We start from the raw sequence: 9,675 nt of genomic DNA, 5'->3' as shown, positions 1-9,675 counted from the left end.
CCTTCTTAAGTTTGCACTGTGGCCAGCCTGTGGACCATTTTCTTTTTCTCTCCTTTTATCTCATTTATTATTTTTATTTAAGAAATTTTCTCTTCATTCTACATACCAACTGCAGATCCCCTCTCATCCCTCCTCCTGCTTCTCCCCCAGCTTCCAGCCCCCCCCCCCCCCCCCAGGTCATTCCTCATCTCCTCCTCCAAAAGGGTAAGCCTCCCATGGGAGTCAGCAAAGCCTGGTACATTCAGTTGAGGCAGGACCAAGCTCCTCCCCGCTGCATCAAGGCTGAGTAAGGTGTCCCACCATGGGTAATGGGTTCCAGAAAGCCAGCTCAAGCACCAGGGATGGATCCTGATCCCATTGCCAGGGGGGCTCCTTAAGCAGATCAAGTTAAACAACTGTCTCAGCTATGCAGAGGACCTAGTCCAGTTCCATGAAGGTTCCACAGCTATTGGGTTAAAGCTCATGAGCTCCCATTAGTTTGATTTGGTTGTTTCTGTATGGTTCCCCATCATGATCTTGATGCCCTTTGCACATAGAATCTCTCTTCACTCTCTTCGACTGGACTCCTGGAACTCAGCCTGGTGTTTGGCTGTGGATCTCTGCATCTGCTTCCATCAGTTACTGGAGAAAGGCTCTATGATGACAGGGTATTCACCAATCTGATTACCAGGGTAGGCCAGTTCAGGCACCCTCTCCACTATTGCTAGTAGTCTAAGGTAGGGTCATCCTTGTGGATTCTTGGGAACTTCTCTAGCTAGCATCAGGTTTCTCCCTATCCCCATGATGTCTCCTGCTATCATGGTATCTCTTTCATTGCTCTCCCACTCTGTCCCTGTTCCAGCTGAACTATCCTATTCCCTTATGTTCTCAACCCCCAAACCTTACCCTCCATTGCCCCATCACCCCAGTTTATTCATGGAGATTTCATCTATTTCCTCTTCTCAGGGTGATTCATGCATCCCTCTTAGGGTTCTCCTTGTTAGCTATCTTCTCTGGATCTGTGGGTTGCAGTCTGGTTATCCTTTGCTTTACATCTAATATCCACTTATGAGTGAGTACATACCATGTTTGGCCTTCTGAGTCTGGGTTACCTCACTCAGGATGATATTTTCTAGTTCCATCCATTTGCCTGCAAACCTCATGATGTCATTATTTTTCTCTACTGAGTAGTATTCCATTGTGTATATGTGCCACATTTTCTTTATCCATTCTTTGGTTGAGGGACATCTAGATTGTTTCTAGGTTTTGGCTATTATGAATAATGCTTCTATGAACACAGTTTAGCAAGTTGTGATAGGATTGAGCATCCTTTCGGTATATTACCAAGATTGGTATAACTGAATCTTGAGGTAGGTTGATTCCCAATTTTCTGAGAAACTGCCACATTGATTTTCAAAGTTTGCACTCCCACCAGCAGTGGAGGAGTGTTCCCCTTACTCCACTCCCCACCCTCTCCAACACAAGCTGTCATCAGTGTTTTTGATCTTAGCCATTCTGACAAGTGTAAGATGGTATCTCAGAGTTACTTTGATTTGCACTTCTCTGATGATTAAGGATGTTGAACAATTCTTTAAGTGTATTTCAGCCATTTGAGATTCATTTGTCAAGAATTCTCTGTTTAGATCAGTACCCCATTTTAAATTGGATTATTTGGTATTTTGATGTCTAATTTCTTGAGTTCTTTATATATTTTGGAGATCAACCCCCTATGTCAGATGAGAGGTTGGTGAAGATATTTTCCCATTCTGTAGGCTGCTGTTTTGTCTTATTGACAATGTCCTTTGCTTACAGAAGCTTTTCAGTTTTAGGAGGTCCCATTTATTAATTGTCAGTGCTACTGGTGTTGTATTTAGGAAGTGATCTCCTGTGCCAATGCATTCAAGGCTACTTCCCATGTTCTCTTCTATCATATTTAGTGTAACTGGATTTATGGTGAGGCCTTTGATCCTCTTAGACTTGAGTTTTGTGCATGGTGATAGATGTGGATGTATTTACATGCTGACATGCAGTTATGCCAGCACCATATGTTGAAGATGCTTTCTTTTTTTCCATTGTATAACTTTGACTACTTTGTCAAAAATCAGGTCTTCATAGGTGTGTGGATTTATGTCAGGGACTTTGATTTGATTCCATTGATACATGTGTCTGTTTTTATGCCAAAAGATTGTGTTCTTTATGATGGCTTTTTTTCTTTTTAAAGATTTATTCTTTGTGGCTTTCACATCATGCATCCTGATCCCATTCATCTCCCCATCCTTTCCTATATACCTCTGCCTGGCAACCTCCCCACCGAAACATAAAATAAAATAAAACTTAGAAGGAAATTAAGAAAAAGAAAAAAAAAAAAGGAGAAAAATCTCATAGTGGAAGCTGTAGTTTGACACCGTGATTCGCACAGTGTACTCTTTATACCATATATCTTTATTTGCAAGGGCTCATTGCAAAAAGTCTTTTGACTGGTTTGAAGGCCTCTGGTTTCTTTTTTCTTTTTGGTTTTTCGAGACAGGGTTTCTCTGCATAGCTTTGCGCCTTTCCTAGAGCTCACTTGGTAGCCCCAGGCTGGTCTCGAACTCACAGAGATCCGCCTGGCTCTGCCTCCCAAGTGCTGGGATTAAAGGCGTGCGCCACCACCGCCCAGCTGAAGGCCTCTGGTTTCTGCTACACTGTTGATACCAGGCTCTCACAGGGACTCATTTGTTTAGATATTGTTGTTGTCCTGTGTTTTGAAGATCCTGTAGATTTGGATCTACAGGACTGGCCCCTTCACATGCTCCAGCAGATCACAGATATGGTGGATGTTGGAGTGGGCCTATATGTATTCCTGGTTCTGGGGCTGGTTGGTCGCAGGGTTGGTCAGCTCTCCAGCTCTTCCCCATCCTCACCACCAGGGTGACTCTCCAGCATTGTCCTGGCTAGTTTACCCCATGGAGCAAGGAACAACAGACAGGACCAGTTCTCCTTCTTTCACACTTTCAAGTATGACTCACTTACACCTACACCACCAGGGTCAGCTCTACAGTTTTGCTCATCGGGGCCCAGGACCACTCCTGAGTGCTGCAGCTGATGAGGGGCAGAGACAACTCCCTGCTTCCATGGCCTCAGGGCCGCAGGAGGGGAAGGTAGAGGCATCTCTCTCTTACCCATGACAACTTATGGCAGATGAGAGGCTGGGCCAGATCTCCCACCCTCATTTTCTTGGGGCCAGCTCACCCTTACCTCTGTCTGCAGGGTCAGCTCTACTGTGCTGCCCAGTTGAGGTGGAGGGCCCACTTTCTGGAGTGCTGCATCTGGAAAGGCGGAGCGTCATCTCCCTAGCCTGTCACAGGTGGTAAGGGGAAAGGGCAAGTGGGTCATCTCTCACTCACCCTTGCCATCTTATGAAAGATGAGGGGATAGGGCCAGATATCCCATGCTCACATTCCGAGGGCTCACGGACCTGACCCCACCCACAGGCTAAGCTCTATTGTGGGGGGCATCTCTCCATCACCCACGATACCTTATAGAAGATGAGTGGTGGGCCAGCCCACCCCCACTCTTGTCTCCAGGGTCAACTCTACCGTCCTGCCCAGGCGAGGTACAGGACCTGCTTTCTCAAGTGCAGCAGCTGGTAAGAGAGAGAGGGTCAGAACCTTTGTAGTTGTTTTTTTTAAACTCTTTTATTCACTGGGGGCTCTCTACTCAGCTTCCAAATAAATGCACAGAGATTTATTCCTATTTATGAATGCCCAGCCGTATCTAGGCTTGTTTCTAGCCAGCTTTTCTTAACTTAAATTATCTCATCTATCTTTTGCCTCTGGCTTTTACCTTTCTGTATTCTATATAACTTTCCTTCCTTCTTAACTCCATGGCTGGTTGTGTGGTTGGGTGGCTGGACCCGTAGTCCTCCTCTTCTTCTCCTTCTTTTTCTCTTCCCTCTTCTTCTCCTAAGCCTAGATTTCTCCCGCTGTTTATTCTCTCTGCCCGGCAGCCCGCCTGTCCTCTCCTGCCTTGCTGTTGGCTGTTCAACTCTTTATTAGACCTATCAGGTGTTTAGAGTGGGCAAAAGTAGCACAGCTTTCCAGCGTTAAACAAATACAACGTAAAAGAATGCAACATGGGGGCTGGAGAGATGGCTCAGAGGTTAAGAGCACTGACTGCTCTTCCAGAGGTCCTGAGTTCAATTCCCAGCAACCACATGGTGGCTCACAACCATCTGTAATGAGATCTGGCACCCTCTTCTGGTGTGCAGGCAGAACACTGTATACATAATAAATAAATAAATCTTAAAAAAAAGAATGCAACACATCTTAGTATCATTAACCAAATATTCACAGAATAAACAAATGTAACACATCTTAAACTAATATTCTATTACATTTCCCCTTTTTATCTGAATAAAATGAAAGTTTTAACTTAAACATAGTAAAACTATATACAACAAAAACAATTATCAAGTAAGAATTTCATTTAAAATAGTCAGTCCATTTTTATTCAGCAAATTCAGAGAAATTACTCTATTATATATCTTATCTTAGTGATCCAAAGTTTTATACCTAATTTACTTTCTATGATAACTAAGGAAAACTGTAACTCTAAGTCTATAACACCATCAAAGAATCAGAAGGCTATAACATTACCTTACAACAGACATTCCGGCTGCCTGGATAGTCACCAAAGTTCCTCTACAATGTTGGGGGCCTTGGTCTTCAGCCTACAGGCCTAGAATATCTGGCAAACTTTTCAGCAAAGCAGGAAATTTAAAGGATTGTCCTGCCTTGTATTGTCAAATTTGTTAGTCGCTCTCCTCTGTGTCCTGCAGAATATCTGGCAGACTCTTCTGTGAAGCAAGAATCTCAAAAGACAGTCTTGTCTTGTCTTGGCAAAGTTCAACAGTCTTTTTCCTGTGTTTCACTTGTCCGTTCTGTACAGCATACTGTCAGCAGTCAAGTAAGAGCAGTTTCATGCCCAAATAGGGCAAGCGCCTTGCCACATTGAAAGCAAACTCCATGTGGAGTTTCTTCAATGCCTATCATCTTCTTTGAAGAAAACTGGTGCTGCCAGGAGCAGATGTGTCTCATTGTCATGAAAAACCTTGGGTTACTACGTATCTTAAATGTCATAGTTTGTAGGTCTTTGAAGTGTTTGAAAATCATTTATCTGTCTAAAATATATCTGTTTAACTTTTAAAACATACCCAATGTCACTACGAGTTTGATTATTATTGATTATCTACTAACCTCATTTCTAAATTATACATTGTATTTTTAAATGAGCTGCCTAAGCACAATACCTCAAACAGGAGTAGAAACATATATACAATATAACAAAAATAACTTCAAATTTGTATCAATATACCAAAATCCATGCCAATGCAAAAAATCTGAGATTGACAGTCTTTTATCCTATATTCCTCTAAATGATAACAAATATCCATAACCACCAAACATCCAAAGACCACTTACCCCATCTCTTGGGAATGTGGGTGTTGAGTTCTTTATACTGCTTTTTGTTGTCTGTGTGTGAAGGCATCTTTAGGGGATCCTGAGAAAATTGAGATAATGGCCAAGTCCTTGGAAGAGCAGCTGTAACCTTTGTTGATGTATATTGCCTGTCAAGATTCAGGAGGCCTCCCCTGATCAAACCTGATCCATATTAACCTGGAAGGAATCCCAGCCTCTCATTTCCTGTGGAAGCAAAAGCAAACCCAGAGTATTTTTTGATTTCTGTTTGACAAATATGTTTTTTGACTTCTGTTTTTAAATTAAAGCATTCCTAAAGTATCTAGGCTGGTTTGTTTTCGGCAGTCCTTCTTTCAATCCCATGTCTCAAGGCAGCTGTCATTTGCTTATCAGCAGTCAAAAAAAAATTCAAAATCAACACAATACTATATAGGATCCAGACTTCCTGTGTATTTTTCATTGTTTTGTGCCTTTTTTCTTTAATATTACTTTTATTCTCTGTTTAAAGACTTCATTATTTTAAAACTATTTTTCCCTTTCTATGCCGGTCTATAATCTTTCTCTTTTCTTTCTTAAGCCTATGTACAGTTTTAATCACATTGGAACCTGTTTAGATCCCCCCCCAGCCTCAGCAATCTAGATCTCTTTTATCTAGTATCTCTATCTTTTTCTGACTCCATGAGCCTTTAAACTGCTAAGTGGTGTGGCCAGAATCTCCACTGAGGCTTTTGGGGCTGGCTCTGCTCACTTATTGGGTAGTTTAGAGTCAAGCGGTTCAATTGGAGGTGTGTCCAAGAACTACATTCCAACCCCCAGATCTGGAATACCAGAGCCCTGTACTGTGGCAGGCATTTTTTACTTATTTTTTGATTCTACTTAGTGTGAAAAAGACTGTTTAAGTACTTTGCTGTACAGCATAGTTTCTTAAAGGAACCATGCCCATCCCCCTTTTTTTAAAGCTTTCTCAGGCCCTATAGAAATTCAAGTCTCATGTTGGAGTGTTAAAATGTTGTTGGTTCTTTGTCAGACTCTGGGAGCCAGCCACTCAGCTCCCAAATAGATACAAGAAGACTTATCCTTGCTTATTACTGCCCAGCTTTAGCGTAGCTTGTTTCTAAGCAGCTTTTTAAACTTGAATCATCCCATTTCTCTTTAATGTTTTGTCTCTGGCCTTTTTTTTTAACCTTTCTTTATTCTGTGTATCTTTCCTTTTTACTCCATGACCAGCTGTGTGGGTGGGTGACTGGCCCATGGTGTCCTCCTCTCCTTCTCCTTTCACACTCTTCTTTTTATTCTCTCTACCTGGCAGTCCTGACTATTTTTCTCTCTTGCATAGCTATTGGCCATTCTGCTCTTTATTAGACCAATCACGTGTTTGACACAGGCAAAGTAACACAGCTTTACAGAGTTAAACAAATGCAACATAAAAGAATGCAACACATCTTCACATCATAAGACAAATATTCCACAATAAATGAATGTAACACAGCTTAAACTAATATTTCACAACAAAGAAGAGCAAATGTTGGTGTCTAAGTCTCTTCCTTGAGGATCTTATTGTCCCCTGCAGGGAGGTGGCACTGTTGTAGTGCTCCTGGAGCTGGAGTTGGAAGGGAGCATGGTTTGTACTGTCTGGGATACCCTTTTCTCATTGCCAATATCTGTCCCCTTTTCCTAGAGAAGAAATTAGGACTTTCTCTATACAAACATATCTCAAAAGTAAAACTCCAATATTCTTCTAGGTTGGGAGAGGGACAGTAGCTTTTAAAGATTTATTCATGAGCTGGGTGATGGTGGTGCACACCTTTAATCCCAGCACTCATGAGGCAGAGGCAGGCAAATCTGAGTTTGAGGCCAGCCTGGTTTATAGAGATGGTTTCAGGACAGCCAGGACTACACAGAGAAACACTGTCTCAAAATACAAAACAACAACAAGAAAAAAAACAAAATCAAGCAAACAAAAGTCTAGGCTGCTGTAAGAAACAGATCCCAAAGTATAGCATGTGTTGCTCAGTAGCCGGAACCATCTGATAGGGGAGTGGTTAGGTGATTTAGTCATTGTGTGCACATGTTATGTCTGTACTCATACCTAGATACTGGGCTGTCTTTAGCTCAGGAGGTCACGGGCTCTAGGTGGAATCTACCGCTGTTGTTTTGCTAAATGGACATATTGTTAAACTGCCCTCTAGATATCAATGTTTAATACTGCTATTCTCAACCTTGGCCAGGGAAACTTCTTTGCAGTAGTCAGCAATTAATGTAGAGTTGAACAACTAGTCAAAGTGCCGAGAATAATGACTATTGAGTACCTTAAGTGGGACATCTATATCTCCCCCATCCCACCAAAGAGAAGGTTTCTTTGGCTTTCATATCTCAGGTCACAGTTCATTGAGGGAAGCCAAGACAGAAACTTAAACCAGGTAGGAACCTGGAGGCCAGAGTTGATGAAGAAGACATGGAGAAAAGTTGTTTACCGGCTTGTTCCTCATGATTTACTCAGCCTGCCTTCTTATAGAACCCAGATGACCAGCTCATGGGTGGTACTACCCACGATGGCCTGAACAGTCTTCCATTAGTCACTAATTCAGAAAATGGTCCACAGGCTAGCCCACAGTGCAAACTTAAGGAGGCATTTTCTGAACTGAGGTCTCTCCTCTCAGATGACTCTAGCTTGTGCTAAGTTGACATAAACCTAGTCAGCATAATGGGCTACAAAAATGTGGGGGGAGAAGGAGACGTCGGGAGAAGGATATATTGTGGGTGTCTGGGAGAAGTGAGAGGAGAGAGTTGGGAATGGATATTCTTGAGATATATTGTTTACATGTATAATTAAAAAATTCTGTTGAAACAAACCAAACCAAACAGAGCACAAAAGGACAGGGCACCATGTTAGTTGGTATTTGATTAGCATCTTCTCAGAAACTTGTTCAGAATACACGAGTACACTTAGAAGTAAGTTGTCTGAGTCCTTTTTGTGTGGTGAGAGGCCATGTGAGCCAAGCCGGTAGGAAGTGGTGTGATATGGTCAAGAGATCACATTCTGATTATGACCATGATACAAAAGCTGTGAGCCAGCTCTAAATGCTAAAAACTGAAGTAAGGCCATTGCTGCTGGTCCAGGGATTAAACAGACAACAGGAATGACAAACTGAAGAGGTCTTCTTGGAAAATCCTCTTACGGAGGGGCATCATGAACTCCCAATTCTTGCTCTTGTTCTGTTTTGGTAAGTCTGAGGGGAGCAGGGCTGTTTGTGGTGGGTGGGTGGCTTGTGGAGGCAGCTGGAGTTGGTGAGGCCAGTGGGGAGGCTAGTGAGGCTGTAGGAGAAGTGAATAAATTTCATTTTGTGAACACATATCATGTGTGGGGAACGTGTTTTACACATATTTTCCTGTTTTCCTCCAAATCATTAGGTTCTGAGCTTCTCAGTGGCTTTCTGGCACTTGAATATGACATTTACGGTCTTTCTTTTGTATTTGGTGTGTGTGTGTGTGTGTGTGTGTGTGTGTGTGTGTGTGTGTGTGTGTGTAGGCAGGTGCCTGTGTGCATGCATGCAGCAAGCCAATGAGGACATTAGGTACCTTTACTTGTTCTCTTCTATTCTTTGAGATTTCTCACTGAGAATGAAACTTGCTATTTCAGCTAGACTGGCAGGCTAGCAAGATCCCTGGATCTGCACATCTCTGCTCCCAATGCTGGGGTTACAGGCATACACAGCCATGACCTGTTTTTATGTAGATGCTAAGGATTTGACCTCAGGTCTTCTTGCTTTCACAGAAATTGCTCTTACCTACTGTACCAGTAGACACACCAGTAAAGAAAATGTCTGTTTCTCACCACCCAGTAGTGCCGCTCCCTCTGGGGGCCATTTTCTTTCAAACCACCACAACATGTGAGGCTCTGGACTTGATCCCCACCACAGTGCAAAGGAAGAGAAAACAATGATCTGGGAAGTGTTTGGGAGGGGTTATTGCTTCTGGGTTTTTTCTACTCTATTCAATTCTATTTTTCTATTCCATCTATATCTGTGTGCTTTTAAAACCCATTCCAATGCCACAGCATCTGGATAACTACAGGAATATCACGTATCTTTGAATCAGGAAGACTGATGCCCCAATGTAGTGTTTTTTTCCCCAGAAAGATTGTTAACAGTTGTTCATACTTTCCCTTATTCTGTATAATCTTTTTTGCATGTGTCTCTGTATGTAGTGTAACTGTGTATGTGCATGTAGCTCACAT

The sequence above is a fragment of the Peromyscus leucopus genome, chromosome 1 (assembly GCF_004664715.2).
Source record: "Peromyscus leucopus breed LL Stock chromosome 1, UCI_PerLeu_2.1, whole genome shotgun sequence".
NCBI lineage: Eukaryota > Metazoa > Chordata > Mammalia > Rodentia > Cricetidae > Peromyscus > Peromyscus leucopus.
Note: the sequence above shows the minus strand (reverse complement) of the source record.